Below are 13,552 nucleotides of genomic sequence, written 5' to 3'. Positions count from 1 at the left end.
TTTTCAACAGGGGGCTCAACCGATGCCAGTCAAGTGGGGTGTGTGTGGCCCAGTTAGTGGCAACGAGGGAGACTGTGGTTGGAGTCCCCTCGCTGTGTTTCTAAAAGAACCAAGATGAACAAGTCATGGCTCTCAGAGGACTTTTCTTCCCCTGGGTAGGCCAGGGGACGGGAAAGGCACGCATATTTTTGAGAGTGCTTCATGCAAAGCATCTTTTTCATTTTGAAAAGGGGCATCAACTGATGTCAGTCAAGTGGGGTGTGTGTGGCCCAATTAGTGGCAACGAGTGAGACTGTGGTTGGAGTCCCCTCGCTGTGTTTCTAAAAGAACCAAAATGAACAAATCATGGCTCTCAGAGGACTTTTCTTCCCCTGGGTCAGCCAGGGGACGGGAAAGGCACGCGTATTTTTGAGAGTGCTTCATGCAAAGCATCTTTTTCTTTTTCAAAAGGGGGCTCAACCGATGCCAGTCAAGTGGGGTGTGTGTGGCCCAGTTAGTGGCAACGAGGGAGACTGTGGTTGGAGTCCCCTCGCTGTGTTTCTAAAAGAACCAAGATGAACAAGTCATGGCTCTCAGAGGACTTTTCTTCCCCTGGGTCAGCCAGGGGACGGGAAAGGCACGCGTATTTTTGAGAGTGCTTCATGCAAAGCATCTTTTTCATTTTGAAAAGGGGCATCAACTGATGTCAGTCAAGTGGGGTGTGTGTGGCCCAATTAGTGGCAACGAGTGAGACTGTGGTTGGAGTCCCCTCGCTGTGTTTCTAAAAGAACCAAAATGAACAAATCATGGCTCTCAGAGGACTTTTCTTCCCCTGGGTCAGCCAGGGGACGGGAAAGGCACGCGTATTTTTGAGAGTGCTTCATGCAAAGCATCTTTTTCTTTTTCAAAAGGGGGCTCAACCGATGGCAGTCAAGTGGGGTGTGTGTGGCCCAGTTAGTGGCAACGAGGGAGACTGTGGTTGGAGTCCCCTCGCTGTGTTTCTAAAAGAACCAAGATGAACAAGTCATGGCTCTCAGAGGACTTTTCTTCCCCTGGGTCAGCCAGGGGACGGGAAAGGCACGCGTATTTTTGAGAGTGCTTCATGCAAAGCATCTTTTTCATTTTGAAAAGGGGCATCAACTGATGTCAGTCAAGTGGGGTGTGTGTGGCCCAATTAGTGGCAACGAGTGAGACTGTGGTTGGAGTCCCCTCGCTGTGTTTCTAAAAGAACCAAAATGAACAAATCATGGCTCTCAGAGGACTTTTCTTCCCCTGGGTCAGCCAGGGGACGGGAAAGGCACGCGTATTTTTGAGAGTGCTTCATGCAAAGCATCTTTTTCTTTTTCAAAAGGGGGCTCAACCGATGCCAGTCAAGTGGGGTGTGTGTGGCCCAGTTAGTGGCAACGATGGAGACTGTGGTTGGAGTCCCCTCGCTGTGTTTCTAAAAGAACCAAGATGAACAAGTCATGGCTCTCAGAGGAATTTTCTTCCCCTGGGTAGGCCAGGGGACGGGAAAGGCACGCGTATTTTTGAGAGTGCTTCATGCAAAGCATCTTTTTCTTTTTCGAAAGGGGGCTCAACCGATGCCAGTCAAGTGGGGTGTGTGTGGCCCAGTTAGTGGCAACGAGGGAGACTGTGGTTGGAGTCCCCTCGCTGTGTTTCTAAAAGAACCAAGATGAACAAGTCATGGCTCTCAGAGGACTTTTCTTCCCCTGGGTCAGCCAGGGGACAGGAAAGGCACGCGTATTTTTGAGAGTGCTTCATGCAAAGCATCTTTTTCATTTTGAAAAGGGGCATCAACTGATGTCAGTCAAGTGGGGTGTGTGTGGCCCAATTAGTGGCAACGAGGGAGACTGTGGTTGGAGTCCCCTCGCTGTGTTTCTAAAAGAACCAAGATGAACAAGTCATGGCTCTCAGAGGACTTTTCTTCCCCTGGGTCAGCCAGGGGATGGGAAAGGCACGCGTATTTTTGAGAGTGCTTCATGCAAAGCATCTTTTTCTTTTTCAAAAGGGGGCTCAACCGATGCCAGTCAAGTGGGGTGTGTGTGGCCCAATTAGTGGCAACGAGGGTGACTGTGGTTGGAGTCCCCTCGCTGTATTTCTAAAAGAACCAAGATGAACAAGTCATGGCTCTCAGAGGACTTTTCTTCCCCTGGGTCAGCCAGGGGACGGGAAAGGCACGCGTATTTTTGAGAGTGCTTCATGCAAAGCATCTTTTTCTTTTTCAAAAGGGGGCTCAACCGATGCCAGTCAAGTGGGGTGTGTGTGGCCCAGTTAGTGGCAACGAGGGAGACTGTGGTTGGAGTCCCCTCGCTGTGTTTCTAAAAGAACCAAGATGAGCAAGTCATGGCTCTCAGAGGACATTTCTTCCCCTGGGTCAGCCAGGGGACGGGAAAGGCACGCGTATTTTTGAGAGTGCTTCATCCAAAGCATCTTTTTCTTTTTCAAAAGTGGGCTCAACCGATGCCAGTCAAGTGGGGTGTGTGTGGCCCAGTTAGTGGCAACGAGGGAGACTGTGGTTGGAGTCCCCTCGCTGTGTTTCTAAAAGAACCAAAATGAACAAATCATGGCTCTCAGAGGACTTTTCTTCCCCTGGGTCAGCCAGGGGACGGGAAAGGCACGCGTATTTTTGAGAGTGCTTCATGCAAAGCATCTTTTTCATTTTGAAAAGGGGCATCAACTGATGTCAGTCAAGTGGGGTGTGTGTGGCCCAATTAGTGGCAACGAGTGAGACTGTGGTTGGAGTCCCCTCGCTGTGTTTCTAAAAGAACCAAAATGAACAAATCATGGCTCTCAGAGGACTTTTCTTCCCCTGGGTCAGCCAGGGGACGGGAAAGGCACGCGTATTTTTGAGAGTGCTTCATGCAAAGCATCTTTTTCTTTTTCAAAAGGGGGCTCAACCGATGCCAGTCAAGTGGGGTGTGTGTGGCCCAGTTAGTGGCAACGATGGAGACTGTGGTTGGAGTCCCCTCGCTGTGTTTCTAAAAGAACCAAGATGAACAAGTCATGGCTCTCAGAGGAATTTTCTTCCCCTGGGTAGGCCAGGGGACGGGAAAGGCACGCGTATTTTTGAGAGTGCTTCATGCAAAGCATCTTTTTCTTTTTCGAAAGGGGGCTCAACCGATGCCAGTCAAGTGGGGTGTGTGTGGCCCAGTTAGTGGCAACGAGGGAGACTGTGGTTGGAGTCCCCTCGCTGTGTTTCTAAAAGAACCAAGATGAACAAGTCATGGCTCTCAGAGGACTTTTCTTCCCCTGGGTCAGCCAGGGGACAGGAAAGGCACGCGTATTTTTGAGAGTGCTTCATGCAAAGCATCTTTTTCATTTTGAAAAGGGGCATCAACTGATGTCAGTCAAGTGGGGTGTGTGTGGCCCAATTAGTGGCAACGAGGGAGACTGTGGTTGGAGTCCCCTCGCTGTGTTTCTAAAAGAACCAAGATGAACAAGTCATGGCTCTCAGAGGACTTTTCTTCCCCTGGGTCAGCCAGGGGATGGGAAAGGCACGCGTATTTTTGAGAGTGCTTCATGCAAAGCATCTTTTTCTTTTTCAAAAGGGGGCTCAACCGATGCCAGTCAAGTGGGGTGTGTGTGGCCCAATTAGTGGCAACGAGGGTGACTGTGGTTGGAGTCCCCTCGCTGTATTTCTAAAAGAACCAAGATGAACAAGTCATGGCTCTCAGAGGACTTTTCTTCCCCTGGGTCAGCCAGGGGACGGGAAAGGCACGCGTATTTTTGAGAGTGCTTCATGCAAAGCATCTTTTTCTTTTTCAAAAGGGGGCTCAACCGATGCCAGTCAAGTGGGGTGTGTGTGGCCCAGTTAGTGGCAACGAGGGAGACTGTGGTTGGAGTCCCCTCGCTGTGTTTCTAAAAGAACCAAGATGAGCAAGTCATGGCTCTCAGAGGACATTTCTTCCCCTGGGTCAGCCAGGGGACGGGAAAGGCACGCGTATTTTTGAGAGTGCTTCATCCAAAGCATCTTTTTCTTTTTCAAAAGTGGGCTCAACCGATGCCAGTCAAGTGGGGTGTGTGTGGCCCAGTTAGTGGCAACGAGGGAGACTGTGGTTGGAGTCCCCTCGCTGTGTTTCTAAAAGAACCAAGATGAACAAGTCATGGCTCTCAGAGGACTTTTCTTCCCCTGGGTCAGCCAGGGGACGGGAAAGGCACGCGTATTTTTGAGAGTGCTTCATGCAAAGCATCTTTTTCTTTTTCAAAAGGGGGCTCAACCGATGGCAGTCAAGTGGGGTGTGTGTGGCCCAGTTAGTGGCAACGAGGGAGACTGTGGTTGGAGTCCCCTCGCTGTGTTTCTAAAAGAACCAAGATGAACAAGTCATGGCTCTCAGAGGACTTTTCTTCCCCTGGGTCAGCCAGGGGACGGGAAAGGGACGCGTATTTTTGAGAGTGCTTCATGCAAAGCATCTTTTTCTTTTTCAAAAGGGGGCTCAACCGATGCCAGTCAAGTGGGGTGTGTGTGGCCCAGTTAGTGGCAACGAGGGAGACTGTGGTTGGAGTCCCCTCGCTGTGTTTCTAAAAGAACCAAGATGAACAAGTCATGGCTCTCAGAGGACTTTTCTTCCCCTGGGTCAGCCAGGGGACGGGAAAGGCACGCGTATTTTTGAGAGTGCTTCATGCAAAGCATCTTTTTCATTTTGAAAAGGGGCATCAACTGATGTCAGTCAAGTGGGGTGTGTGTGGCCCAATTATTGGCAACGAGTGAGACTGTGGTTGGAGTCCCCTCGCTGTGTTTCTAAAAGAACCAAAATGAACAAATCATGGCTCTCAGAGGACTTTTCTTCCCCTGGGTCAGCCAGGGGACGGGAAAGGCACACGTATTTTTGAGAGTGCTTCATGCAAAGCATCTTTTTCTTTTTCAACAGGGGGCTCAACCGATGCCAGTCAAGTGGGGTGTGTGTGGCCCAGTTAGTGGCAACGAGGGAGACTGTGGTTGGAGTCCCCTCGCTGTGTTTCTAAAAGAACCAAGATGAACAAGTCATGGCTCTCAGAGGACTTTTCTTCCCCTGGGTAGGCCAGGGGACGGGAAAGGCACGCATATTTTTGAGAGTGCTTCATGCAAAGCATCTTTTTCATTTTGAAAAGGGGCATCAACTGATGTCAGTCAAGTGGGGTGTGTGTGGCCCAATTAGTGGCAACGAGTGAGACTGTGGTTGGAGTCCCCTCGCTGTGTTTCTAAAAGAACCAAAATGAACAAATCATGGCTCTCAGAGGACTTTTCTTCCCCTGGGTCAGCCAGGGGACGGGAAAGGCACGCGTATTTTTGAGAGTGCTTCATGCAAAGCATCTTTTTCTTTTTCAAAAGGGGGCTCAACCGATGCCAGTCAAGTGGGGTGTGTGTGGCCCAGTTAGTGGCAACGAGGGAGACTGTGGTTGGAGTCCCCTCGCTGTGTTTCTAAAAGAACCAAGATGAACAAGTCATGGCTCTCAGAGGACTTTTCTTCCCCTGGGTCAGCCAGGGGACGGGAAAGGCACGCGTATTTTTGAGAGTGCTTCATGCAAAGCATCTTTTTCATTTTGAAAAGGGGCATCAACTGATGTCAGTCAAGTGGGGTGTGTGTGGCCCAGTTAGTGGAAACGAGGGAGACTGTGGTTGGAGTCCCCGCGCTGTGTTTTACATGCTTTTAGAAGGGCATGACATGGCTTAGAGGTTGACTTTCAGCATCTGGAAACTGTTGGCTACCAAAATGCTGCCTTTCCAACCTTTTTAACCGAGGATTTTCGAGACCTTATGCCCATCGCAGTGCCCCAAGAGCCGATGCCCAGGCGCCACTCCTTCTCCAACAAAGGCGTGCACGCGCTACACCAGCATGTCGCACTAAACATCACTGATTCCTTGAGAAACTCTGTGTGAAAGGGTGCTTTTCACCACAGATAATTGGCCCAGTAAGCATGGACAGGGGCGTTACATGTCGCTGACTGGGCAATGGGTTACTGTGGTGAGAGATGGAGAAGGGTCTGCTGTACAAGTCTTGCCGTCCCCACGAGTTGTTTCAATCCTTCTTCTGTATGTAGAAGTTAATACACTGCTTCTGCCTCTTCAACCTCGTGTGGGTCCTCCACCTTGGCGCAAACCCTGTGTGGTCAGGCCACCCTTCCTTGTAACTGCGCACAAGGACTACCACACACCTCCTTACTATGCTGGCAGCAGAGCTCAATGCCATCAGGCGGTCAAAGTTTTACTTTGAAATGTATGGGAAATGTGAGTCACACCGCTGAGAAGTTGTGGACGGTTAGCTCTGGAGACCGAGTTTCAACAATGGTTGTCTCCACTCAACCAGCAGCCAGGGAAGGCCGGGTGCGACAATGATGCAAACATGGGTGCGGCCCTTCGCTGTGACAATGTGACACACGTGCCTTGTGTGGTTCACGTGTTGAACCTGGTTGTCCAGCAATTTTTAAAGCACTATCCTGGCCCACATGGCCTTCTGCAGAGAGCACGGTGTAATGCCTTCCTTGATCCACACACTCAGATGGGCTGTTAATGATAGGCTAGAGGGAAGCCACTCACCAAGCAGGACCCCTAGAACCCTGAAACCCTTTAACCCCTCTACAGGGATTAGGAATTACACAGGGCCCAAGGTGATTAATACCTGTGGAAGGCTGCAGTTCCAGAGAATAGTAGTCAGGCAGGGTCAAAACATTAATTGAGGAACAGGAACAGAATGGGACGGCCAGGACTTAATCAGAAAACAAGCAGAGGTTAAATGCGGATCGGCCAACAAGGTACATAAACAGCAAGCAGGAAAAGTAGTCAGGTAACAAGCACACAAAATCATAAAACTGAACTGGGGGTAAAAGTAACCAGAGGTTCATAGCTATGTCTGGCAGTTGTCTGCAGACAGGATGGGCATAAAAAAGGGTGTGGTGTCTTCCCATTGGTTGTAGCTGAATGATGGTATTTCATCTGTGAGATACCCACCAGCTACATTCAGCCAGAGATTCTGCATCTGTCAAGGTAATGCAGCCCAGTGGGTGAGCATAACCTGCATCCACCTGCGCCGCTGGCATCGACTCCTCTCCCATCATCAGCACTATTCATGAAAGGAACACGTTGTCACCTGGCGACCGGAGTACAAATTGACGGAGCGGACTCCGTTGGTGACTTAACAGCCGTGTGCGGCAATGATGCAAACCTGGCTGCGGGCCATCGTCAGGGCAATGTGACACACGTGCCTTGTATGGCTCACGTGTTGAACCTAATTCTCCAGCAATTTTTAAAACACCATCACGGCCTACATGGCCTTGTGCAGCGTGCACGCTCGCTATGTGCTCACTTCCATCGTGCGCACACAGCAGCTCAACAACTTTCGTCGCTACAGAAGTCTTTAGGTCTGGTGGTTAAACGCCTGAAATGCGATGTGCCCACACGCAGGAATTGGAATCTGCACATGTTGCAGCGTTTGTGGCAGCACCGCCGAACCCTGCTGCAATACGTTATGACATATAGCCTGGGATAACTTGATCCAGAGGTGGTGCAGATCACGCTGCTGGAGTGGTGTCAGATCAAGGACCTATGCACCCTGCTACACAGTTTACAAATGTCGACGAAGATGTTTAGCACTGGCAATGTCATTCTCAGCGTGACAATTCTGGTCATCTACAGGATGGAGCACACTGTAATTATTATTCGGAGTCAGGTGTTGGGACAAGAGGAAGGGGAGGAAGTACAGGAGGAGTCATATGCGGAAGGGATAACAAGATCTACGAGGTCCAGATGGTCAGCGGCACCTATGCGGCAGTCATGGTGAGGGAGAGGGATTAACAAGGGCACATAGTATCAGCAAAAAGTGTTGAGGAAGGTGCAGGAGCCCATGAAGAAATGGAGGACGAACTGGCGATGGGCATGGAAGACTCAGCAGATGAGTGAGAGCTTGCTCACATTTCGGTTGTGCGAGGTTGTGGGGAGAGGGCAGAGGAAGGAGGCACGATTCTCACGTCTCTGCCACCAACACACCAAGGACTTTGTCCTCCTGGATGCACAAGACACATGAGCGGCTTCTTGCTGCACTACCTACAACATGACCCTCGGATTGTACGAATTCAAAGTAATCCTGAATACTGGGTTGCCACACTGTTAGATCCCCGGTACAAGACAAAATTTGGCAAAATAATTCCTGCCATAGAAATGGACGCACGTATACAGGAGTATCTGCAGAATGTGGTACGCAATCTTAGATTTGCTTTTACACTAAACACCAGTGCTGCACAGAGTGAATCTCAACGCTTTGTCATGGATAGGAGGAAATGGTCTTTTACTTGTCCACATCGGAGGGACCGAGGGATGGCTGCTGTGCTGAGATGGCGTTGAGTACGGTGTCCCTGCAGAGTTGCACTTTTGGTCATATACCAAAATGAGTTGAAAAAGGACAGATGCTGGTGGAAAGGGGAACAGGTGTGTTGGAAAGGGGAAAAAGTTTTGGTCCGTGGATTTGGTGGTTAAGCAACAGTAACATTTGCTGAAGAAACACCATCTGTTACAGTGGGACTGGCAGATTTGGATAAAGTGGTATATACTATGTTACCGCTATATAACGAAAATTAATAAGAAAAGAAAGAGAAAGGTATATATCCCCATCAGCAGTCAGTGTCCACCGTGCTCCCAGTTGGAAAAGGAGAGGTTGGCAACTGGAAGGTTTGGTGGAGGATACAGAGCTGTGTGGCTATGAAACTAATAGTAGCCTGAACCGAGTTAGACGCCATTCGGATCTGTAGACTGGGAGCCCTGTTAGCGTCACAGGGTCCACATGCCCACCCAGCCCAGGAACTCCCTGTTAACAACACAGGGGCCATTGAGTACGCTGACCGTGTGCGTAGGGGCACACCTGTGGACAGCAGGCGCATCAGCAGCAGCAGGCCTGTTAATGCCACTGGGCTGCACAAGCAGGACTGGTAGGACAGGAGCTGGTCTTAACCGTTCTGCGTTACAAACTGTGGTGGTGGCCTGCATCGACACCCTATCCTTGCCTACCTCTGGCCTAAAGCCACAATGGGTTCAACACATGGAGGTGTGCTCTTTCGGAGCATAATAGAAGACTGCGCACCTCCTTGTTGGCTCCAGCCCCTTTTATAACCTGGGTCCGCCCCAAACCAGGGTGAACCACAATGCACCTCCTGGAGACAAAAGTAGAGTGACACGTCATGAGTGGCATAACTAGCGTCCTATTTGGAAGCGCAACTTCAATGATGACCTCATGGCTGCCATGACCCAAACACCTCACCAGTCATCGTCTGACCATCAATAATGCGGTGACAAGTCATAGGGGTGGGCCTCTGCAAGCCATTTGGGAGGACACCTGATGCCCTGTGGTCTATATGGGACCCCCACATCAGGGGCAGGGCCAAAGAGTTTATTACCAGACATAGTCTCTGATGCAGTAAGTGCCTGAGCATGCTCAGTAGCATGAAATATAGTCTCTGAAAAAAGACTATCAGCTTTAGCATGGTGTCTAGGCACAAAACAGGACTTAGACCCGGCACGGAATGCAAGCACCTGTGCAAAGAGGCTTTTCACACTTAGTGTGGGAGCATGCGCTGTATCCCGAAATGAAGACTTAGCGTCAGGAATGGCACAGTCAGGCTGAGCATACTCACTAGGCGAAACACTGTAATTAGGCTGCAGCTGGGGTAAATCGGCACACGCATGCACACTAGCTGCCTCTCCACACTTAGACGTGGAGGGGAAATTGCTCTTGGAGATGCTGTTTATGAACAGAAGGAAAAGCTAAAGGAAGCATGACTTTCTATCCCTCCGAATTATCAAATGCAGCAATGAGTTCCCTGAGTTTGCTATAACATTAGCGTAGCAAAATGTGCATGAGGGTGTCATGTAGAGGTGCTAGATATAGCTTGTCACCAGTGGGGCACTAATGGAATACAACAGCCAGTTCTATGATGCCACTAAATGGCAGTATTTTGTGCTATCATTATAGCTTATTAAAAACAGAGCACGAGGTTGTCATGCAGAGGTGCTGCACATAGCTTGGCACCATTGGGGCACTAATGGAATACAACAGCCAGTTCTATGATGCCACTAAATGGCAGTATTTTTTGCTATCATTATAGCTTATTAAAAACAGAGCAGGAGGGTGTCCTGCACAGGTGCTAGAAATAGCTTGGCACCAGTGGGGCACTAATGGAATACAACAGCCAGTTCTATGATGCCACTAAATGGCAGTATTTTTTGCTATCATTATAGCTTATTAAAAACAGAGCAGGAGGGTGTCCTGCACAGGTGCTAGAAATAGCTTGCCACCAGTGGGGCACTAATGGAGTACAACAGCCACTTCTTGTAAGCCACTAGGTACACTGACTGTTTGCTAGTATAATGGCTTAGTTAAAAAAAGTTGGAGTGTGCAATGCAGGCAGACGTGCTGCAAATATCTTAACAATAGTGTGAATAGACAAAAGTACAATAGCCACGTTTAGGATGCCACTAGGTACACTGACTGTTTGCTAGTATAATGGCTTAGTTAAAAAAAGTTGGAGTGTGCAATGCAGGCAGACGTGCTGCAAATATCTTTACAATAGTGTGAATAGACAAAAGTACAATAGCCACGTTTAGGATGCCACTAGGTACACTGACTGTTTGCTAGTATAATGGCTTAGTTAAAAAAAGTTGGAGTGTGCAATGCAGGCAGACGTGCTGCAAATATCTTTACAATAGTGTGAATAGACAAAAGTACAATAGCCACGTTTAGGATGCCACTAGGTACACTGACTGTTTGCTAGTATAATGGCTTAGTTAAAAAACGTTTGAGTGTGCAATGCAGGCAGAGGTGCTGCAAATATCTTTACAATAGTGTGAATAGACAAAAGTACAATAGCCACGTTTAGGATGCCACTAGGTACACTGACTGTTTGCTAGTATAATGGCTTAGTTAAAAAAAGTTGGAGTGTGCAATGCAGGCAGACGTGCTGCAAATATCTTTACAATAGTGTGAATAGACAAAAGTACAATAGCCACGTTTAGGATGCCACTAGGTACACTGAGTGTTTGCTAGTATAATGGCTTAGTTAAAAACGTTTGAGTGTGCAATGCAGGCAGAGGTGCTGCAAATATCTTTACAATAGTGTGAATAGACAAAAGTACAATAGCCACGTTTAGGATGCCACTAGGTACACTGACTGTTTGCTAGTATAATGGCTTAGTTAAAAAGAGTTGGAGTGTGCAATGCAGGCAGACGTGCTGCAAATATCTTTGCACTACTGTGACTACACAAAAGTCCAATAGCCACGTTTAGGATGCCACTAGGTACACTGACTGTTTGCTAGCATAATAGCTTAGTTAAAAAGAGTTGGAGTGTGCAGAGGACAGGAGGGTACAGTGCCAGGATTTTGGGGCTCTGGGTAGAGGAATGGAAGCCTGCCTTTATATTCCCTCCTAATGGTGAAATGCAGCGACGAAATCCCTGACCTTGGCTACACAGACGCTGTCTCTGTTTTCAGGACCTGTCACCTATGGCTCTGACCCTACCGGTTTGAGCCCTTAAAAGGACTGATAGAAAGTGCTCTCCCTAAGCTGTCTAACGCTGTGTATGGAGCGCATACAGCTGTATCGGCGATAGGACTCAGGAGGACGGAGCTGCGACAGTGATGTCTGACACCAAAGACGCAGAAGAGATAATGGCGTCCTGGAGGAAAATGTCCGGTTTTATAATGCAGGGACATGTGACATGGACATCCTATCACACATGCCGTTGCTTCTCTGGCTAAAAGTCCACTTAGCTGTGTGTGTGTCTGGGATTGGCTGACATGCTGGCCCGCCCAACTACACGCGCGCGCTTAGGGAAGGAAGACAAGGAAAAAAAAAAAAAATGGCGATCGCCATTATAGAAACAGCAGTAATCTGAAGGCGCTGTTTACGCACACTATACACTGGAATGTCATAATACTGTGATTCACAGAGTGACTTACACTATTACAGCGGAAACCAAGCTAGGAATTAGCTGTTTTTTTGCTGCTAGAACCGTTCTCGAACGTTTCTAGAACTATCGAGCTTTTGCAAAAAGCTCGAGTTCTAGTTCGATCTAGAACAGGCCCCAAAATCACTTGAGCCTAGAACTGGAGAACCTCGAACCGCGATCCGCGCTCAACTCTAATCCCCACTAGAGGAGACAACTAGAGATGAGCGAACCGGTCCCGGTTCGGCTCGAGGTCGGTTCGCCGAACGGAGGTCCCGTTCGAGTTCGGCTCGTCGAACGTTCGACGAACCGAACTCGAACTGCATAGGAAACAATGGCAGGCAATCACAAACACATAAAAACACCTAGAAAACACCCTCAAAGGTGTCCAAAAGGTCACAAACAACTCACAACACAACACAAACACATGGGAAAGTGACAAGGACATATACTTATGCAAAAACAAAAGAGCTGGACAAGGAAAAAGAGGAGGAGACACAGATATAGGCATGGCACGCCCTTCTAAAGTCATGTAAAACACCGCAAGGTGACTCCAAGCGGAGTCTCCCTTTTTTTCAAAAAAGTGGGCCACACAGACACCCACCCCATCAGTGGCAGCACTTGTGCCCTAGTTGCAAACAGGATGTTTTGATTTGCATCAAGCACATTCAAAAATACGCCATAATTAACCGTCCCCAGCATGACACCGGGGTAGGTAGATAAAGTCTTTGCTGAACCATGACTTGTTCATCTTGGCTTCTTTTAAAAACAATGTAAGCAAGGGTTACTCCAAGCGAAGTCTCCCTTTTTTCCAAAAATTGTGCCCCACACACACCCACCCATTCAGTGGCAGCACTTGTGCCCTAGTTGTACACTTCACAGCTAGATTTGCATCAAGCACATTCCAAAATACGCCGTTCTTATCCGTCCCCAGGATGACACCGGGGTAGGTAGCAAAGTCTTTCCTGATCCCAGCTCTGTTCATCTTGGCTTCTTTTAAAAACACAGCAAGCAAGGGATACTCCAAGCGGAGCCTCCCTTTTTTCCAAAAATTGTGCCCCACACACACCCACCCATTCAGTGGCAGCACTTGTGCCCTAGTTGTACACTTCACAGCTAGATTTGCATCAAGCACATTCCAAAATACGCCGTTCTTATCCGTCCCCAGGATGACACCGGGGTAGGTAGCAAAGTCTTTCCTGATCCCAGCTCTGTTCATCTTGGCTTCTTTTAAAAACACAGCAAGCAAGGGTTACTCCAAGCGGAGTCTCCCTTTTTTCAAAAAATTGGGCCACACAGACACCCACCCCTTCAGTGGCAGCACTTGTGCCCTAGTTGCAAACAGGAGGTTTTGATTTGCATCAAGCACATTCCAAGTCCACAAGCATTTACTCTCCCCAGGATGACACAGGGGTTGTAAATTCCTTCTGGATCCATGACTTGTTCATTTTGATGAACGTCAGTCTGTCCACATTGTCACTGGACAGACGCGTGCGCTTATCTGTCAGCACACACCCAGCAGCACTGAAGACACGTTCAGAGACAACGCTGGCAGCTGGACACGACAAAATCTCCAAGGCGTAACTGGATAGCTCTGGCCATTTTTCTAGATTTGAAGCCCAAAATGAGCAAGGCTCCATTTGCAAAGTCATGGCATCGATGTT

This window comes from Anomaloglossus baeobatrachus, chromosome 11 (assembly GCF_048569485.1).
Source record: "Anomaloglossus baeobatrachus isolate aAnoBae1 chromosome 11, aAnoBae1.hap1, whole genome shotgun sequence".
In the NCBI taxonomy this organism is placed as follows: domain Eukaryota; kingdom Metazoa; phylum Chordata; class Amphibia; order Anura; family Aromobatidae; genus Anomaloglossus; species Anomaloglossus baeobatrachus.
This window is presented reverse-complemented; position numbering follows the sequence as displayed.